At 35.9% G+C, this 23,300-nt stretch overlaps 1 pseudogene across 1 annotated transcript; it reads left to right on the top strand.

Moving 5' to 3' along the window:
- The first annotated feature begins 2,443 nt into the window (after window positions 1-2,443).
- On the top strand, window positions 2,444-9,510 carry LOC309614626 (ATP synthase membrane subunit K, mitochondrial pseudogene; annotated as a pseudogene). Its single transcript has 2 exons — window positions 2,444-2,447; window positions 4,618-9,510. The product of its transcript is annotated as an ATP synthase membrane subunit K, mitochondrial pseudogene (transcript).
- The last annotated feature ends 13,790 nt before the right edge of the window (window positions 9,511-23,300 follow it).

Genomic DNA, 23,300 nt, shown 5'->3' with positions numbered 1-23,300 from the left:
GATTAAATCATATCAATCATCTTTTCCAATCACAACAGTATAAAACTAGAAATTAGTTACAGGAAAAAAACTGGAAAAAACACATATATGGAGACTAAGTAACATTCTACTAAAGAAACCAATGGGTCAACGAAGAAATTGAAGAGGAAATTTTTAAAATACCCTGAGACAAATCAAAATAGAAACACAACTTTTGAAAATCTATGAGACCTAGCAAAAGCAGTCCTAAGAAGGAAGTTTATAGCAAGACAGGCCTACATCAAGAAACCAGAAAAATCTCAAGTAAACAACCTAACTTTGCACCTAAAGGAATTAGGGAAAGCCCAAAGTTAGTAGAAGGAAGAAAATAGTAAAGATCAGAGCAGAAATAAATGAAATAGAGAACCAAAAAAAAAAAAGAAAAAATCATTGAAACTAAGACCTGGTTTTTTTGAAAGATAAACAAATTGATAAACATTTAGCCAGACTCATTAAGAAAAAAAGAGAGGGCCCAAATGAATAAAATTAGAAATGAAAGAGAAGTTACAAACAACAGCACCAAAATACAAACAATCATAAGAGAATACTACCAACAACTATATATCAATAAATCAGACACCTAGAAGAAATGGATAAATTCCTAGAAACATACAACCTTCCAAGTATGAATCAGGAAGAAACATAAAATCTGAACAGATCAATGACTAGTAATGAAATTGAATCAGTAATCAAAAAAAATCCCAAAAAACAAAAGTCTAGGGCCAGACAGATTCACAGGGGAATTCTACCAAACATTTAAAGAGGAGTTAATACACACCTTTCTCAAACTATTACAAAAAATTGAAGTGGGGGGAGAACTTCCAAAATCATTCTAGAAAGCCATCATTACCCTGATACCAAAACTACACACAGACACTTAAGAAAAAAGTAAATTATAGGGAATATCCCAGATGAATATAGATGTAAAAGTCCTCAACAAAATATTAACAAACTGAATTCAACAATACCTTAAGAGGATCATACATCATGATCAATTGGGATTTATTCCAGGGATGTAAGGATGAATATCCTTGCAGGGTTCAATTTCCACAAATCAATTAATGTGATACACCATATTAACAAAACAAAGGATAAAAATCACATGACTGTCTCAATAGATGCAGAAAAAGCTTTTGACAAAATCAACACCCATTCAAGATAAAAACTCTCAAATCAGTTGGAATAGAAAGAACATACCTCAACATAATAAAGTCCATTTATGACCAACTTACAGCTAACATTATAATCACCGGTGAAAAGCTGAAAACTTTTCCTCTAAGATCAGGAATAAGACAAGGACACCCACTCTCACAACTTTTATTCAACATAATATTGGAATGGCAGAAGTAAAACTCATTATTCGCAGATGACATGATACTCTATATAGAAAACCCTAAAGACTCCACCAAAAAACTATTCTTAGAAATAATAAATAAATTCAGTAAAGTTGCAGGATACAAAATCAATATACAGAAATCTGCTGCATTTCTATACACTAATAATAAACTACCAGAAAAGAAATCAAGAAAACAATCCCATTCATCATCACAGCAAAAATAATAAATATGTAGAAATAAACTTAACCATGAAGGTGAAAAAGCTGTACTCTGAAAAATATAAGACAGTGATGAAAGAAATTGAAGACACCAGAAATAAGTGGAAAGATGTTTCATCTTCATGGATTGGAAGAATTAATATCATTAAAATGTCCATACTCCCAAAGCAATCTACAGACTCAATTCAACCCCTATGAAATACCAATGGCATTTTTCACAGAACTAGGACAAATAATCCTAAAATCTGAATGGAACCACAAAAGACCCCAAATAGCCATACAATCTTACTAAAGAAAAAAACTAGAGATCCCTGGCTTCAAACAATACTACAAACCTATAGTAATCAAAACAGTATGGTACTGACACAAAAACAGATATATATATATATATATATATATATATATATATATATATATATATATATATATCAATAGAACAGAAGAGAGAGTCCAGAAATGAACTCACACTTATACGGGCATTTAATCTCTGACAAAGGAGGCAAGAATATACAATAGGAAAAAGACAGTCTCTTCAATAAATGGTGTTCGGAAAACTGGACAGGTACCCACAAAAGAATAAAACTGGACTACTTTTTCACACCCCATACAAAATAAACTCAAAATGGATTAGAGGCTTAAATGTGAGATCTGAAACCATAAAACTCCTAGAAGAAAATAAACAGTAAACTCTTTAACATCAGTCTTAGCAGTATATTTTTGGATCTGTCTTCTCAGGTAAGGGCAACAAAACAAAAATACAAATGGGACCACATCAAACTAAAAAACTTTTGCACAGCAAAGAAAAACATCAACAAAACAAAAGTCTACCTAACAAATGGGAGAAGATATTTGCAAATGATATGTCCAATAATGGGTAAATATCCAAAATACATAAAGAACTCATACAACTCAATATCAAAACAACAACAGCAACAACAGACAATCGATTAAAAATTTGCTAGAAGACCTGAATAGGCATTTTTCCAAAGATGTACAGATGAACAACATGCACTTGAAAATATGCTCAATGTCACTAATCACCAGAGAAATACAAATCAAAACCACAATGATACATCACTTCACATCTGTCAGAATGGCTGTCATCAAAAAGACAACAAATAACAAGTATTTGCAAGGTTGTGGAGAAAAGGGAAACTCTTGCACTGTTGGTGGGAATGTAAATTGATATAGCCACTATGGGAAACAGTGTGAAGTTTCCTCAAAAGATTATAAATGGAACTACCATACAACCCAGCAATTCGACACCTGGGTATTTATCTAAAGAAAATGAAAATGCTAATTATAAAAGATATATTCACCCCAATGTTCATAGCAGCATTATTTACAGTAGCCAAGATATGCAACCAACCTAAGTGTCCATCAACAGATAAATGGATAAAGAAGATGTGGTATATATATATATACAATGAAATACTACTCAACCATGAAAAATAATGAAATCTTGCCATTTGCAACAATATGGATGGAACTAGAGGGTATTATGCTTAATGAAATAAGTCAGATAGAAAAAGACAAATACTGGATGTTTTCGCTTATATGTGGAATCTTAAACACAAAACAAACAGAAACAGACACACAGACACAGAAAACAAACTAGTGGTTGACAGGGGTGGGAGAGTATGGTTGAAATAGGTAAAGGGGATTAAGAGGTACAGACTACCCATTATAAAATAAATATGTCACAGCGATGTGATGTACTGCATAAGGAATATAGTCCATAATGTTATAGTAAGTTTGTATGGTACATAATATTTAAAAATACTGAACACTATGTTGTACATCTGAAAATAATATAATTATATAAGTCAACTATATTTCAATTAAAAAAAGAAACCAATGAGGTAATGTACAATGAGAAACCTAAGTAGAAGGAAACCTGGGTAATTTTATTAAATGACCCAACTTCTGAGAAAATGAATGAAGAGAAAACATTTTCCTGAGAAATATGAGATCAGAATATGAAGTTGATTTGTCTTCTGTGATATATTCAACAATCAAAGGCTGTCCAGGCAGGCATCTCTTATGTTGTCTAAAAGGATAGTTACTTTAGTAAGTTAAGAAAGATAGTGTGGTGGTGTCGTGTGGTGGTGTCTTGATCAAAAGGCTTTAACTCTTGTTTTTCTAGATGCTACAAGGCCACTAAAATTCTGTGTATGTTTTTATTACCACTTTAGTTGTCTTCATTTCTGTGACAGCCTACACCATCCATGGTTTTTAAAATTCCATTATCTTTCTTCCCTATCCATGACATTTCCCTCTCTGTGTCATTCTGTTGTTCTAGATCCTTTACATAATCTGGGAGTCTATCTCACTTGATTGGCATTTACCTTTGTTCACTGATTTAAAGACAGCATAAAGGTAAGAATTTTGTTGTTTAAAATTGTCTTCCTTGCATCTAGCATAGTGTTAGGAAAGTAAATTTTATATTAAAAAAAGAAAGGTTCAGAGTGTTGGAGTAGAAACTCACTGTAACTTAGATGTTATGGGGAAAAAAATTAAGCCAGATAAACTTTGTCCTGTTCATGGTTTTTATTTCAGAGGACAAGCATGGCCCATAGTATATCCAGGCCTGCATTAAAAATAGGCTTCAAAGGGGGTTCTCTGTGCATGGAGTCTGTATTAGAATTGTAAAACTACTCTTTGAAATATGTATGCCACCTAAGCTGCCTCAGGCTCATTTCAAACCCTTCATTCAACATTCCAAAGGCATCTAAATAAAGCATTAAAAATTGTTATAAATTGTTTAGAGTATGACCTAGGTAGAAGATAAGTCTCAGTTATCTATGAAATTTACACATTAATAATAAAGTTTGTAGACCATTTTATTAAATACATTAAAATTTGCATCAGCAAAATGTATTAAATGTGTTTATAAATCAGATAAAAGGCTAAGCCCTTGAATACAGTTATATGATAAACACGTTATTAATAGGAAATGGAGGGTTTGTTCCGGCGGGGCCAAGGCTGCGTAAATTGAAGGACACCGGCTGCGGAGTCTGTGCGTTTTGGAAGGTTGAAATCATGACGGGGTCCAGAAACAGACGCCCAGTTCAAATTCACTGGTATCAAAAAATATTTCAACTCTTACACTCTTACGGGGAGAATGAATTGTGCACTGACCACATACGGAGGTATTGCTTTGATAGTCTTATACTTTATGTTAAGGTCTAAAAAAACTCCAGCTGTGAAAGCAACATAAACGGATTCTAAGCTGTACCTCATCTGTTAAGTTCCCATGCCTGAAGAAGCTAATATCAACTCATCATGTGATACTCAATTTGTACAATAAATTATGAACCTGGAAAAAAAATAGTAAATGGAGCTGAGTAGCTACATAAATTAATCACAGATTGCTGAGTGCAGGGGCTGAGGCTCACATCTAGACTAATAAGAATTGTCAAAGAATTACTTTGATTAGATTGCTAGAGTAGATAATGACAAAATGGATTTCATGATCTCACCACTGATCAGTGTTTTCATGTTATCCTCACCCTCATGCAATAAATAGTCCCTGTTTGGATGACAAGTTTAAATGAATGTGAGGACCAAAAAATGTATGGTTCCAGAATGCCATTTTAATACTGTCAAATGGATTAGAGAGATTTATATAAGGTTGACTTCAAGTATCTTATTTTTGGAATGCTATGGATTTAATGTAGAGACCAAACATTGAACACTTCCACCTTGCATAGTAATTTAGACCAGATCTCCCACCCTCTTCATAATTCAATAAAGAGTACAGGAGGGGTTAAATTAGAAAGCCTGCTATGCTGTTCTTGAATGTTTAATTTTGGCTATTTCTATTGTAAACATGTCTACATAGGCCAACAGAAGGTAATATTGGATAAAATATTTTCTGTTAAAACAATGAAAAACAAACAAATATCTTAAATAGTTCTAGACATGGGCACATAAATTTTAAAATATAGCTTAATCTGAGAAAAGGACTCTCGAAAGTTCTGAATATAGAATTTGTTTGCTCAACTATGAGACAGGTTCCCTTATATTTAGAATAACATTTGTATTCCCTTTGCTACACAGGGAGTTATCTCTAGCAATTAGCCAGTCATTAAAGCACTCAGAGCATTTATCTATTAATCAGCAATCCTGCAACTTTCTAGTCTCACAGGCCCCTCCTTGTACAAGTCTGGGTAATGAGTAACTGCCATAATCCTGTGTCCCCTTTTATAAACTGCAAATAGCCCAACCATTTTCCTATCGCTTCATCAAAAGCACATTTGTGTAAAAGATCTCATAGTACCCTGTATTCGCACAGCTACTGAGTTTTTCAACCCTTTGTTACACGTTATTATATTTGCTTGTTATGAGGGGTAACCATCCATCTTAGTTTGTCCAGAACAGACTTAATTATACCTGCTAACTTGTTATCATTATTAATAGTGTCCCATTTCATCTTTTAAAGTATCTTGATTTGGAAGATAAACTGTATAGTCACCCTACTGTAAAATGGAGAATATAGAGATTATCCTCTCATTTTACAGTGATGAAATATAAGACTCAAAATTGTTAATTATCTTTAACAATACTTTGACCTAGTTAATGCTCTTTCTGCCATAACTTTCTGCACATGGTTGCATAAATCTTTTATTTGGGGATATTAGGGTACAATAATATATCCAGTATTGAGTGTAAAGAAATAAAAAGCTCTCTAGCTCCATTCCAGATTCAGTCATGTGAATATGGACTATTAAAGACTCTGTATGACATTCTTGACAGTAGCATAGGCTTAATCAGCATCCAGTATTGTGGAGCAAAATCTTGGTGAAAGGTACATTTTTGCAGAAAGGAAGGTTGTGCTTGTCTTTCAGGATAGTCAAACTTTTATGTTTTACTTGAATTAAAAATTACAACCTACATAATTTTTCTTGTAAAATGGAGTTTACCAATGAAAAATCAACTATTCATCCTTAACATTGAAGTATAAATTTATCATGGTGATTGTAATATAAAATTATATAATAAAAAAAATCTGTGACACAAGGGGCATAGAAGTCTTAGAATTCATCTCCTCAAGCCCCTGATTTTATAAATGAGGATATTATGTCACAAAACTCATATTACTATCTATGAGCAGAGCAGTGCTAGAACACTGCATACTTTAAAATATATCAACAAGAAATAAGTTTCCACATTTGACAACCTTTTTCTTCCAAAACCTGTCCTATGAATGGCTTTGTGTGGAAAGATCCTTTGACCAAAGGATACAGGTTTGTAGGATATTTCATACACATAGCACATAACTAGACCAAGAGCTCAGTAAAGTTTTGCATTTAAGAGTCCAATTTTTTGGGATTCCCTGGTGGTGTAGTGGTTGAGAATCTGCCTGCCAATGCAGGGGACACGGGTTCAAGCCCTGGTCTGGGAAGATCCCACATGCTGGGGAGCGACTAGGCCCGCAAGCCACAATTGCTGAGCCTGCGCGTCTGGAGCCTGTGCTCTGCAACAAGAGAGGCCGTGATAGTGAGAGGCCCACGCACCGCGATGAAGAGTGGCCCCCGCTCGCCGCAACTAGAGAAAGCCCTCGCACAGAAACGAAGACCCAACACAGCCATAAATAAATAAATAAATAAGTTAATTAAAAAAAAAAAAAAAAGAATACAATTCGTCTTCATGTCACTGAGCATTTCCAGGAATTATTTGTCTATGTATTCTTATTTTGTTCTATACACTTATTAATATCTATTAGGAAATGCTGACCTACAGAAATAGTTATCAATCTTTTAAATATAAAGACATTCCCTCTATTCAGTAATCTCATAATTTTAGTGTATGTTGATCAAGAAATAGAGAATGACTAAAAGTTATTAAGAATTTGGTAATAGTAGTATTTTGTTTATATTAAGAGTTATTAATATTTACATAAAGTTTTATTTAAATTGCAAACATTACTTGAGATGATGGATGTGATGGATGGATAGATGGATGGATACACAGATAGGTAGACAGACATTCTCATTCCCTTAGCTGACTTGTACAAGGGAATAAATACAGAACAATTATCAAACTAAACATACACATACAGGGCACTAGATGAAATAAAATAGATGAATGGGGAATGGAAAATCTAACCCTAAAGAGAGAACGGCAATCAAATATGAACTATGCTTCTTGTTTAGTTTAGCTTGGCTCACAGGGGTATTGAAGGAAAAATGAAGATTAAATATTCTTTATGAGTCTTCCTGAATACTTTTCCAGAAAAAATCCAAAATTCTGCATACCTCACTTGTACAATTTTATTTTCCAATGCTGATTCACTCCAATGCTGATTCTACAAAAATCCAGAATTGCTTTAGTGCATGTTGCCCAGCTCTATTTCTTCCAAATGCTTCTGTACTTTAAAGGTTTGTGCTTTCCTGCTTTTGCATTGAAAGAAGGGTGCACTTAATTTGGAGGCATTTTCTTTTGTGGAAAATTCAAGAAATAGCTTCTTCAAATTTTCAGAAAGTAAAAATGCTAGTGCTTTGTTTATCAAGAATTTAAGTGAGAGTAGAGTTCATTATCTCCTTCTCCAAAGATCAAACATTAATTCTTGTCAAGAAATCACACCTTATTTCAAAATGTATTTCCCTTTTTTCTAAATGACATCTTTTTTTTCCTACAGTTCCTCTCAAGGACTGTGTACAAGCACTGTTTTTTATTCCAAATAAACATGCACTTGCTAAATGTCACAGCGTTTCTAAGCCTTCTTAAAACAAATCCAATAACCAAGCATGACTTCTATTTCTAAGAGTTCCCAAACATGCTTAAAAATATTTATCTTCATCACAAGGTACTATGAATAGTCAAGTTTTTCCCAAGATAAGGGGAAATGGTATTAAATTATTCAAGGTCTTCTTATAAAATGTAAATAATAAAAAGAATAAGGCATTTAAAAACTAAATTGTCTTTTTCTTTTTGATATTCTTTCTTTTTTGTGTGTGTTGGTTCATCAGCAAAGGAGAAGGGAGTCTTCACTCCACTTTCACCCCAGTTTAAGGATTTTCAAGTTTACCCCTTGAGCTATAGGCTCCTTAATCTGGTATAGCAGTTGGGACTGGGGATATTAACAACATGCTGTGTTTCTACACTGAAACCTTTGCTTGAAAAGCTTAGTTTCAGTAAAAGTGAACTGAATTTTTTAAAGGAAAAAGGATAAAAAGTAATGCCATTAGGAAGTAGTCAAGACTTCAGAATACCAAATAAATAACTAGTTAATATTTAATGAGCACTTACCGTGTGCAGAGACTACTCTATAGGATTTCAACATATTGATATTATCTCATTTAAACATCAAAGTAATCCTGTGCTATTATATTCAGTCTACAAATGGGGAAACTGAAATGTGAATAAATAGCTTAGGTCACAAGCCCAAGGGCACATAGTTAGTACTTGTTGAAGCTGCAATCTGATGCAGGCAGTTTGATTCTAAAACCCAACTAAATTACTGTAATTAGGGCAAGAATTATTCAAGTGTAGTGAGTTCTATGAATGGCAGATGCTATATAATATGTGTGGCTGCTTGAGTTCTGAACACTAAATATTATGGTCTTGGAAGCCAGAGCAAAGGGCCTGCTGGGTGAGCTCTGCATTGAGAGAACACTTACATTGAGAAACAGAGCTAAATCCATCACTTTTCAATGGATCTATCATTGCTTGCTTGGTCATTCATTGTCAGAGAGAGGGATTCACAGAACTGTCCATCTTATAGACTCCTGGTTACCAGAATAAGTACCTAGGATACTGTTGCCAAAACTATAACTCTTTCTTTGGCAAAATGAGAAAGAAATTTAGTTCAAAAAGACAGAGAAAATTCCTGGGCTATAGGAAAATTCTGTGATTGGCCTACTTTTTGCATGACTGCATTAACATTGTCTAAAAAACTTCCCAGACCCATCCCAAAACATCCAAGTACTCTGCTGCTGATGTGGACACAAGTCTGTTAGTACCAGGCCACCTGCCCTTATGCCCTGACCCCTTTTTCATCTCTGGCTTGCAACAAACAAGAGCCACAAGAACTGGCTGTGTCAAAGTGCCTTAAAATATCACTGTAGCACTCAAACTCTTGCTTCTCAAAAACTAAGGCTAAATCTTTCCTGGATGCCCTAGGTCTTTTTACTTGATGAAGTCAATCCCTGTGCTGGACCAAAGAGGCCGATAGAGTTAGCTCACAGAAGCTTCTCAACCTCATTGAACTTCATGGGTTTTTCATTCACCAGGTCAAAAACTTCTCTTGACAAGTTAAAACACTTGGCAAGGCACAGTTTGCTAATGCTTTGCTGCATCCTCTTTTTATCTCTCTTCCCCATCAATCTCCAAAATGACTGGTTCTTACTGGGAAATCTTCCAGCCTTCACAAGATCCATCTTTTACACACTTTACCAAAGTTCTAAAGGCCAATTTGAAAATGTACTAAATTTTCTGTGGCAGATTTTGCTATATAAAAATAGGAATACATAATTTTTTATTAATGATATAGTTAAATCTGAGGATGTAATTTCCCTACTTAGTCAAAAAATCTTTTACTGTTCCCTTTCCCATAAAAGTAAATTCCAAACTCCTGGATGTGACATCTAAAAACTTTCTAAATCTGATCTCAGCCAAGTTGAAGACATGAAATTTTCATATGGTGAAGTGGTATGAGGGTTATTTGATGATTTAAAGGTGTAAAAGAGGAGGGCTGGAAGGAGACATTGTGATTAGAAGGGTAGACTAACAGAAGCAACGTCTAGCAAAAGCAGATTATGGTAAAGTGAAGATTCTTATAAATGAGGTGGAGTAAGACCTATCCCCATGTTCCCAAAGAATTACGTCCTGCCTCCTTAGATGACAACTGTTCTCCTCTTTGCAGATAAAAAAATTGAAATTTATCAACTCTTTTATCATGATTTATATTGTGTTTTAATTGTTAAATAGTGTAATACTAATATTAAGAAAAGTTGCTCTCTGCCCCAACAGAAACCTAGCATAAGTAAACTTGAGTTCTCTTACATAACATGTGAGAAACAGTATTAGGCAGTACTGCAGTGCAGCTAAGTTTTCCAGAGAAGCTGACCTAATGCCCAAGAGAAGCAAAGCTGTACTCCTGGGATGTCTTAGAGACATAGTCCCAGAAGTGTAAAATGTATTACCTTTGTCTTAAAAAGCAAAGCATTTAACTCCGTGATGCATCCATGTAAACATTTGTAAATGGTTATGTCTGCAAAATCATTGACACTCAAGTAATTTTACCCTGTAGCTTCTTTCCTCCCTAGCACAATGTAAAAGCATTTATAAAAAAGCATTTTTTTTTTCTTCTCCTTGGTGGAATATTGCTTATATCACAATTTTAAAAGTTTAACATCTAATTCAGCTCTCTTTTCTCTTGATGGGCAGGTCAATTCAGGGGTTTGTGATTGTCTGAGGCAAACTGACAGGAAATACATACAAATCACTGCTTTCTTCTAATTAAAGATATATTTGTGATACAAAGTACAAAAGAAATAATTTTATGTTTCTGAGCTCTTTCTCTTGCTGAATAATTGGAAGCAATTCTCAATGATATTTGAACATCTATTTAATCTTTACAAATAAATCAAACTACTGTCATATCTCAAATCTTTTCTTCTGTTTATAGAAAATGAAGAGCTTAGCAATCATCCAGAGAAAAGAAAACATAGACAGCTGACCTAGATAACGTGGGTGTTTCTGTACACTGCCAAAATTAACTGAGTTTCATGCTCAACCTGCATTTCATTTTGACTGCATAGGTCAGACTCTTGTCTCAATTACCTGAGTCCAGTATATAACAGGTACTTCGTTCTGGTTAAATGACTACACTTATAGCAGGCCCCAGTGCAGAGTTCACATTCACCTTCACTAAAGCAAAATATTTCACCATCACTGTTAACAGTGCCATTCAGTATATCTTATCTATCAAGTACACTCCAACATGTCCTGGCAGCAATTCAAACCATTTGATTTGCAAAGACATGATGGCCCACTTGAGGCTCACCAAATCACTCTTTACCATAATAATCACATCTAGCTTTGGCACTCAGTCCCTGATTATTCTCCCCAAATGAACAAATAAAACGACTGGGGGTAAGATGCTTCTTGGAAACAGCTTGAACTTGAATGGTGACAACAGCTGGCTCAGCAGATGTTCATCATATGATATAATACCAGAGTTCTTTAAGATAGGATTTTTGCTAAATTCATACCTCTAGATGTCCTAAAAACTATGTTAATAAAATTTTGCAAGCCAAAATAGGTAATATTGAGTTAAACCAAGAGCATTGATGGCATTAAAAAGATAATATTTATTTCTACACTCTTAGTAGCCGTGTATTTCCAAATTTTACCACCTTTTTGTATAATAACCTAGCAATCACATCCAGAAGGACAATATGTTCTATCCTACAGTCTTGCTAATACAGAAATGGTTTATATAAAATGAGTCTTATGCAACTAAATGAACACATAATTTTAAAACATGATAATTTTAATATTTGCATCTTCTTCAAGTAAGTTTTTAAATTGCAATCGTTCTCTTCTGAAAGTAATTTCTACCCTAGAAGATCAAATTACTCACCAAGTACCGACTAAGCCTCAGAGTTGCTTATATAAATGTGTAAATGTATTGGTAATATGTACGATGTTAATATAGAAATTGATAAGTTGTATTCAGAGAAATTTAAATTCTGGATTAAAATGTTTGAAAAATTCTGGGACCAGTGATTGTGGTAACTTTGACAATCTTGGCTGATTGCAAAATCAGCTATATCTCTGAATCCAGTTATTGATTTAATGTCTCATCATAGTAAACATATGTAAGAAAGGCATGGAGATCGTGCGTGAACTTTCTACAATGTATATTGTGTATATATATATGTCAATATATTTGGTCTAAACCTGGTAACGTATAAATATTTAGCAGTTCAATCTGTCTAAAGAACAGAATGTTTGTATGAAATCTAGTTACCTACATTTAAAAAAAATTTTGGGCACATCTAGGTCTCTTAATATGTTTCACTTTAGACCATATGATCAGAATATGGTAACACACACAAAACACACATTTACTGTATTTTCTATAATAAAACTTCATTAAATTTTCTATAATTTCTTAATAGTGTCAAATTTGAAAGTAACAATTCCTAGATAAAATGCTTATTTTTTAAACAAAATTGATGGATAAGTAACAATCCTCAACCAAGAAATTCTAAGGTAAAAGGTTTTCAGTGAACCTCAACAACAACAACAAAAAAATAGTTTGAAATGTAACCATGGGAATTGGGAGGCCTCTGTCTAGGAGTAATTTAAAGCTGTATATGTCAGACTCAATATTCAAATAGACAAATTAATGTGCTTAATTTATCTATAGCACAAAGAAAGGGGAAATAGCTACTATTAGTAATATATTCTTTTTTCCAAAAACTTGAATTGTCATATATATGGGATTAATCTCCCTCACTCCAATCTCAATCTCCAAAAGACCTAAAATAATCAACACTGATTATTTTAGTTACTGAACTCCTTCTATGTGCCTGAAGTGGTAGTATGCATTTAACATTCATTATCTCATTTAATATGTGTCCTCCTATAAGGCAGGGTTTATTATTATTCTACATTAGTTAGGATACTTCAAGTTATACAACTCAACTCCAACTGGATTAACTGACTTTTAAAAATAGTAAATCACATTTGAAGATTGCAGAAAAAGGACAGGCTTCAAAGCTGTTTGATTCAATACTTCATCAGTATTATCAATGATCCATGTTTTTCTACTTTTATTCATAGTATAGATTTTATCTTAAGTCTGGTTCCCCTGATAGCTGCAGAATGGTTGAAAAAGGGAGCATCTGGGTTCACAAGTTCCTTGACCTCATCCTGCCAGAAAAAGACTGGCCTTCTTTCTCAGAAGCCTTGAACAAAAAGATTTGAGGACAGCCTCATGCTTTATTGGACTAAATTAGATTAAACCTTCTCTAAAGCAAGGAGCATGTAAGTATTCCGACTGGCTGAGAAATAGCATGAGATGAAAAAAGTGTTGAGGAATACAAAATAATATCATATCCATTTTCTTTTTGGAAATAAAGAAATTGGGAATGAGAAGCCAAATAATTTTCCTAAAGTCCTACAGTAGCTGAATGATGGCTTCTGAATTGGAAACCTTATCTATGCTACAGTATTTATTTTACTTAATTCTGCATTTTTCTTGAATAGCTTATACCAGTGGGAGAAGGTGGGGAAAACAGGCATAAGAACAGAGAAAGAAAAATACTCACAATTTATCTCGTTCCTATATAAATAACTATTATTTCACAAAATGGCTTCCACAGGTAGGCAATTCCATAGCATATTAGTAAGTATACTCGAGTTTTAAAAAGATGTATTTTAGTGATGGGATAGTTTAAACTTCTTTCTCCCGGATCTTCCTCACTAAGTGAGGTCCTACTACAACAGATAATAGTAAGATGATATGAAATGTGAGGAAAGAAAGTTGGACTGACTAGGAGCTTCAGGACTTCAGGAACAAATCCCAGGGTTTTTGTGTTTTTGTTTTTCAATCTCCCATATCTAATGGGTTGGCTAGTAGAAAAACCTGCAACTCTGAACCATTAAGAGGCACAAACAGAAAAAAGCTCCAGGAAAAACACACTCTCTCTAGACAAATGACTGGGAAAGGGTCAGCCTAGCAGGACCAAAAGCTTTTTGATAATACATGTCCTTTCCAGCCAAATACCATGCATAAACATCCTCCCACCCCTCCACAGTGGCAATGAAGAGAAGTGGTATCAGGTGGCCCAGCCAGCATTCTTCTTCACCTGTGGTGTGGTGTCAGCAGAGGGAGTGTGTGGTGTAGGGAGCTGAAATTTTCAATTACAGCCCGTCGATGGCAAGTTACAACCACCCTCACCCCAATGAGGCATTGCACATAGGATATCAGAAAGGAGGAAATTAAAGAAAGTGATGCTAGAACTACCACATGACCCAGCTTGCCCACTTCTGAGTATTTATCTGAAGAACACAAAACACTAATTTAAAAAGATATATGCACCCTTGTGTTCATTGAATTGTACAATAGCCAAGATATGGAAACAAACTAAGTGTCCATGGATGAATGAATGCATAAAGAAGATTACTACTTTACTAGTACTCAGCCATAAAAAAGAATGAAATCCTGTTATCTGTGACAACATGGATGGACTTTGAGGTTATTATGCTAGGTGAAATAAGAAAGACAAATGCCATATGATTTCATTCATATGAGGAATATTTGTAAAAAAGGAAAAAAAACTGAACATACAAAATAAAACAAAAACAAACTCATTAGACACCAGATTAGTGGTTACCAGAGGGGAAGGGGAGGTTAGGGGGTGGGCAAAATGTGTAAAGGGGGTCAACTATATAGTGATCTATGGTTACTAGACTTATGGTGGTGATCACACTGTAGTGTATACAGATGTTGAACTACAATGCTGTACACCTGAAACTTACATAACTTTAAAAAAGAAAGTGATTATTTTTTGATTGGGTTGTTTGTTTTTTTGATATTGAGGTCCATGAGCTGTTTGTATATTTTTGAGATTAATCCATTGTCTGTTGCTTCATTTGCAAATATTTTCTCCCACTCTGAGTATTGTCTTTTCATCATGTTTATGGTTCTCTTTGCTGTGCAAAAGCTTTTAAGTTGAATTAGGTCCCATTTATTTATTTTTGCTTTTATTTTCATTACTCTAGGAAGTGGGTCAAAAAAGATCTTGCTGTGATTTATGTCAAAGAGTGTTTTTCCTATGTTTTCCTCTAAGTGTTTTATAGTGTTCAGTCTTACATTTAGGTCTTTAATCCATTTGGAGTTTATTTTTTGTGTACAGTGTTAGATAGTGTTCTAATTTCATTCTTTTACATGTAGCTGTCCAGTTTTCCCAGCACCACTTATTGAAGGGACTGTCTTTTCTCCATTGTATATTCTTGCCTCCTTTGTCATAAATTAGGTGACCGTATGTACGTGAGTTTATCTCTGGGCTTTCTATCCTGTACCATTGATCTATATTTCTGTTTTTGTGCCAGTACCATACTGTCTTGATTAATGTAGCTTTGTATAATTTGAAACCAGGGAGCTTGATTCCTCCAGCTCCATTTTTCTTTCATAAGATTGCTTTGGCTATTCAGAGTCTTTTGTGTTTCCATACAAATTATAAATTTTTAAATTCTAATTCTGTGAAAAATGTTATTGATAATTTGATAGGTATTGCATTGAATCTGTAGATTGCTTTGAGTAATATAGTCATTTTCACAATATTGATTCTTCCAATCCAAGAACATGGTATATTTCTCCATCTGTTTATGTCATCTTTAATTTCTTCATCAGCGTTTTATTGTTTCCTGAGTACAGGTCTTTTGCCTCCTTAGGTAGGTTTATTCCTAGGTGTTTTATTCTTTCTGTTGTGATGGTAAATGGGATTGTTTCTTTAATTTCTCTTTCTGATCTTTTGTTGTTAGTGTATAGGAATGCAAGAGATTTCTGTTCATTTATTTTGTTTTCTGCAACCTTACCAACTTCATTGATTGGTTCTAGTAGTTTTCTGGTGGCATCTTTAGGATTTTTTATGTATAGTATCATGTGGCGGAAGACCTAAATAGACATCTCTCCAAGGAGCATATACAGATGGCTAAGGTGCACATGAAAGCATGCTCAACATCCCAAATTATTAGAGAAATGCAAATCAAAACTTCAATGAGGTAACACCACATACCAGTCAGAATGGCCATCATCAAAAAATCTACAAACAATAAATGCTGGAGAGGGTGTGGAGAGAAGGGAACCCTCTTGCACTGTTGGTGGGAATGTAAATTGATACAGCCACTGTGGAGAACAGTACAGAGGTTCCTTAAAAAACTAAAAATAGATCTACCATATGATTCAGCAATCCTACTTCTGGGCATATACCTTGAGAAAACCATAATCCAAAAGGACATATGTACCCCAATGTTCATTGCAGCACTATTTACAATAGCCAGGACATGGAAACAATCTAAATGTCTGACAGATGAATGGATATAGAAGATGTTGTACATATTACAATGGAATATTACTCAGCCATAAAAATGAATGAAATTGGGTTATTTGTAGAGATGTGGATGGACCTACAGTCTGTCATACAGAGTGAAGTAAGCCAGAAAGAATAAAACAGATATTGTATATAAACACATTATGTGGAATCTAGAAAAATGGTACAGATGAACGTATTTTCAGGGAAGGAATAGAGACGTAGGGAATGGACATGTGGGCACAGTGTGGTACAGAGAGGGTGAGACAAATTGGGAGATTAGGATTGACATATATACACTACCATGTGTAAAATAGATAACTAGTGGGAACCTGCTATAAAGCACAGGAAGCTCAGCTTGGTGTTCTGTGACGACCAAGATGGGTGGGATGGGGGGGTAGGAGGGAGGTCCAAGAGGGAGGGGATATATGTATACATATAACTGACTCACTTCATTGTACAGCAGAAACTAACACAACATTGTAAAGCAAATATACTCCAATAAAAAAAATTCTTTTAAAAAAAGAAAGTGATTCTTTAAACCTGCAAAGAAAGTCCTAGGTAGATCCCTGACTAATCTGACACTGACCAGAATCAACAGCACCCAGATTATCAGAGTAACCTCCCATCATCACACAAATACGAGGCAGATCAGAATAGCACTTTGCAAGGACTCTGAAAAGTAAGTTGTCATTAGAACCACAGCTCATAAAAGCAGGCCAGGACTTGTGCATTAAACTTAAATAAGATGATTGCTTGTTAAAATAGAATATTTAAATAAAATGTAGACTCTCATAATAAACTCCAGTAGGATACAACTGAAATCACTCATCACACACACACACACACACAAACAGGAAAATCATAATTTATAAAAGAAGATAATTAACAGATTCCAACACTGGGATGATTCAGTTGATAAAATTATCTGACAAAGATTTTAAAACAACCATCACAAAAGTGCTTCAGCGAAACAGATGGAACAGACAGGAACAAATAATAAAATGGTGAAATAATCCCAAATATACCAATAATTAGTGTAAATGAAAATGATCTAGATATACCAATTAGAAATATTTAGAGTCGATTTTTCTAAATGATCAAATTATGCACTCTCTTTAAAAAAACTCATGCTAAATATAAAGATACAGCATAAGTAGGTTAAAAGTACAAAAACAGGAAAAGACATACCATGCAACAAACATTACTTGTTTTTATAAAAGCAGAAGTAGTAATATTAATAGCAGATAAATGTGACTTCAATGCAAATTAAGTGATAAAGAACAAAGAGGGCAATTACATGATAAAATTTCAATTATCCAAGAACATCTAGTGATCCTAAATACTTATAAAATCAAAATGATAATAATAATAAATAAGAAGTGAAAATTGATAGAACTACAAGGAGAAATAGAGAAATCCAAAATTATAGTTGGTATCTTCAATAACCTTCTATCTTCAGCTGATATAACTACTTGACAGGAAATCTGCAAAGAATAAGAGGAACTCAACAACGGCATCAACCAACATGATCTAATAGACATTTACAGAACATTACACCTCAAAACAGCATGATAAACATTCATCTCAAGATCATAAAAAATATTCACAAAGATAGATGGCATCCTGGGCCACAAAACACACCTTAACAAATTTAAAAGAAATGAAATAATACAAAAAATATTCTCAAAAAGTGGAGAACATCAGATTAGATTAAAAGTTAAAACATGAGCAACTGAATGATGTCTAAGACTGATAATCGTTAGTCAGACTAATTAGGCCAAAAAAAAAAAAAAAGAAAAAATAATAAAAATTACCTATATAACGAATGGAAGAAGTAATATGATCACAGATTGCACATATTAAAATGTTAATAAAGTAAATATGAAAAATTTTAGGGGGTGATGAAATGAATACAGTCTTGAAAGACACAGATTTCCAAAATAATATTTCTATATCTCTCAATTGAATTGTTTGTATTTTAAAATATTTCCACAAAGAAAATTCCAGAACAAAATGTCTTCGCTGTGAAATTCTACCAAACATTTCCAGAAAATTGATGAGGCTACAATACTACCCAACTCATTTTATGGGACCAGCATTACTCTAATACCCAAACCATATAAAGACATTACAAGAAAAGAAAACTACACCTTGATATACTTCTTCACATAGATGCAAAAATTCTTATCAAAACTTTACCAATCCAGGGGGGAGGAGAGAAGATGGCAGAAGAGTAAGACGTGGAGATCACCTTCCTTCCCACAGATACAGTAGAAATACATCTACACGTGGAACTGCTCCTACAGAACACCCACTGAACGCTGGCAGAAAACGTCAGACCTCCCAAAAGGCAAGAAACTCCCCCCGTACTTGGGTAGGGCAAAAGAAAAAAGAAATAACAGAGACAAAAGAATAGGGACAGCACCTGCACCAGTGGGAGGGAGCTGTGAAGGAGGAAAGATTTCCACACACTAGGAAGCCCCATCGCGGGCAGAGACTGCGGGTGGCAGAGGGGGAAAGCTTCGGAGCCACGGAGGAGAGCGCAGCCAAAGGGGTGAGGAGAGCAAAGTGGAGAGATTCCCGCACTTCCCGCACGGAGGCTCGGCGCTGACCAGCACTCACCAGCCCGAGAGGCTTGTCTGCTCAGCCGCCGGGGCGGGCGAGGCTGGGAGCTGAGGCTCGGGCTTCGGTTGGATCTCAGGGAGAGGACTGGGGTTGGCAGCGTGAACACAGCCTGAAGGGGTTAGCGCACCACAGCTGGCTGGGAGGGAGACCGGGAAAAAGTCTGCAGCTGCCGAAGAGGCAAGAGACTTTTTCTTGCCTCTTTGTTTCACGGCGCACAAGGAGAGGGGATTCAGAGCGCCGCCTAAACGAACTCCAGAGACTGGCGCGAGCCGCGGCTATCAGCGCGGACCCCAGAGACGGGCGTGAGACGCTGGGGCTGCTGCTGCCGCCTCCAAGAAGCCTGTGTGCGAGCACAGGTCACTCTCCACACCGCCCCTCCCGGGAGCCCGTGCAGCCCGCCACTGCCAGCGTCCCGTGATCCAGGGACAACTTCCCCGGGAGAACGCACTGCGCACCTCAGGCTGGTGCAACGTCACGCCGGCCTCTGATGCCGCAGACTCGCCCCGCCTCCTCCGTACCCCTCCCTCCCCACGGCCTGGGTGAGCTAGAGCCCCGGAAGCAGTTGCTCCTTTAACCCCGTCCTGTCTGGGTGGGGAACAGACGCCCTCAGGCGACCTACACGCAGAGGCGGGTCCAAATCCAAAGCTGATCCCCAGGAGCTGTGCGAACAGAGAAGAGGAGGGAAAATCTCTCCCAGCAGCCTCAGAAGCAGCAGATTAAAACTCCACAAACAACTTGATGTGCCTGCATCTGTTGAATACCTGAATAGACAACGAATCATCTCAAATTCAGGAGGTGGACTTTGGGAGCAGGATATATTAATTTTTCCCCTTTTCCTTTTTTTCTTGTGAGTGTATATGTATATGCTTCTGGGGGAGATTTTGTCTGTATAGCTTTGCTTTATAATAGCTTTATTTTACTTCACTATATTAGAGCCTCTTTCTTTCTTTCTTTCTTTCTATTTTTTCTCCCTTTTACTCTGAGCCGTGTGGACGAAAGGCTCTTGGTGCTTCAGCCAGGCATCAGGGCCGTACCTCGGAGGTGGGAGAGCCAACTTCAGGACACTGGTCCACAAGAGACCTCCCAGCTCCACGTAATACCAAATGGCAAAAATCTCTCAGAGATCTCCATCTCAACATCAAGACCCAGCTTCACTCAACCACCAGCAAGCTACAGTGCTGAACACCCTATGCCAAACAACTAGCAAGACAGGAACACAGACCCATCCATTAACAGAGAGGCTGCCTAAAATCATAATAAGGCCACAGACACCCCAAAATACACCACCAGACGTGGACGTGCCCACCAGAAAGACAAGATCCAGCCTCATCCATCAGAGCTCAGGCACTAGTTCCCTCCACCAGGAAGCCTACACAACCCACTGAACCAACCTTAGCCACTAGGGACAGATACCAAAAACAACAGGAACTACGAACCTGCAACCTGTGATAAGGAGACCCCAAACACAGTAAGATAAGCAAAATGAGACGACAGAAAAACACACAGCAGATGAAGGAGCAGGGTCAAAACACACTAGACTTAACAAATGAAGAGGAAATAGGTAGTCTACCTGAAAAAGAATTCAGAATAATGATAGTAAGGATGATCCAAAATCTTGGAAATAGAATAGACAAAATGCAAGAAACATTTAACAAGGACGTAGAAGAACTAAAGAGGAACCAAGCAATGATGAAAAACACAATAAATGAAATTAAAAATATCTAGATGGGATCAATAGCAGAATAACTGAGGCAGAAGAAAGGATAAGTGACCTGGAAGATAAAATGGTGGAAATAACTACTGCAGAGCAGGATAAAGAAAAAAGAATGAAAAGAACTGAGGACAGTCTCAGAGACCTCTGGGACAACATTAAATGCACCAACATTCGAATTATAGGGGTCCCAGAAGAAGAAGAGAAAAAGAAAGGGACTGAGAAAATATTTGAAGAGATTATAGTTGAAAACTTCCCTAATATAGGAAAGGAAATAGGTAATCAAGTCCTGGAAGCACAGAGAGTCCCATACAGGATAAACCCAAGGAGAAACACGTCAAGACACATATTAATCAAACTGTCAAAAATTAAATATAAGGAAAACACATTAAAGGCAGCAAGGGAAAAAAATCAAATAACTCACAAGGGAATCCCCATAAAGTTAACATCTGATCTTTCAGCAGAAACTCTGCAAGCCAGAAGGGAGTGGCAGGATATACTTAAAGTCATGAAGGAGAAAAACCTACAACCAAGATTACTCTACCCAGCAAGGATCTCATTCAGATGTGATGGAGAAATTAAAACCTTTACAGACAAGCAAAAGCTGAGAGAGTTCAGCACCACCAAACCAGCCTTGCAACAAATGCTAAAGGAACTTCTCTAGGCAAGAAACACAAGAGAAGGAAAACACCTACAATAACAAATCCAAAACATTTAAGAAAATGGGAATAGGAACATACATATCGATAATTACCTTGAATGTAAATGGATTAAATGCTCCCACCAAAAGACACAGGCTGGCTGAATGGATACAAAAGCAAGACCCATATATATGCTGTCTACAAGAGACCCACTTCAGACCTAGAGACACATACAGACTGAAAGTGAGGGGATGGAAAAAGATATTCTATGCAAATGGAAATCAAAAGAAAGCTGGAGTAGCAATTCTCATATCAGACAAAATAGACTTTAAAACAAAGACTATTCCAAGAGACAAAGAAGGACACTATATAATGATCAAGGGATCGATCCAAGAAGAAGGTATAACAATTGTAAATATTTATGCACCCAACATAGGAGCACCTCAATACATAAGGCAAATACTAACAGCCATAAAAGGGGAAATCGACAGCAACACAATCATAGTAGGGGACTTTAACACCCCACTTTCACCAACGGACAGATCATCCAAAATGAAAATAAATAAGGAAACACAAGCTTTAAATGATACATTAAACAAGATGGACTTAATTGATATTTATAGGACATTCCACCCAAAAACAACAGAATACACATTTTTCTCAAGTGCTCATGGAACATTCTCCAGGATAGATCATATCTTGGGTCACAAATCAAGCCTTGGTAAATTTAAGAAAATTGAAATCGTATCAAGTATCTTTTCCGACCACAACGCTATGAGACTAGATATCAATTACAGGAAAAGATCTGTAAAAAATAAAAACACATGGAGGGTACACAATACACTACTTAATAACGAAGTGATCACTGAAGAAATCGAAGGGGAAATCAAAAATTACCTAGAAACAAATGACAATGGAGATACGACGACCCAAAACCTATGGGACGCAGCAAAAGCAGTGCTAAGAGGAAAGTTTATAGCAATACAAGCCTACCTCAAGAAACAGGAAACATCTCGAATAAACAACCTAACCTTGCACCTAAAGCAATTAGAGAAAGAAGAACAAAAAAACCCCAAAGCTAGCAGAAGGAAAGAAATTATAAAGATCAGGTCAGAAATAAATGAAAAAGAAATGAAGGAAACAATAGCAAAAATCAATGAAACTAAAAGCTGGTTCTTTGAGAAGATAAACAAAATTGATAAACCATTAGCCAGACTCATCAAGAGAAAAAGGGAGAAGACTCAAATCAATAGAATTAGAAATGAAAAAGGAGAAGTAACCACTGACACTGTAGAAATACAAAAGATCATGAGAGATTACTACAAGCAACTCTATGCCAATAAAATGGACAACCTGGAAGAAATGGACAGATTCTTAGAAATGCACAACCTGCCGAGACTGAACCAGGAAGAAATAGAAAATATGAACAGACCAATCACAAGCACTGAAATTGAAACTGTGATTAAAAACCTTCCAACAAACAAAAGCCCAGGACCAGATGGCTTCACAGGGGAATTCTATCAAACATTTAGAGAAGAGCTAACACCTATCCTTCTCAAACTCTTCCAAAATATTGCAGAGGGAGGAACACTCCCCAACTCATTCTACGAGGCCACCATCACCCTGATACCAAAACCAGACAAAGATGTCACAAAGAAAGAAAACTACAGGCCAATATCACTGATGAACATAGA

This window comes from Balaenoptera borealis (assembly GCF_965194805.1).
Source record: "Balaenoptera borealis genome assembly, chromosome: 17".
NCBI lineage: Eukaryota > Metazoa > Chordata > Mammalia > Artiodactyla > Balaenopteridae > Balaenoptera > Balaenoptera borealis.
This window is presented reverse-complemented; position numbering and strand designations above follow the sequence as displayed.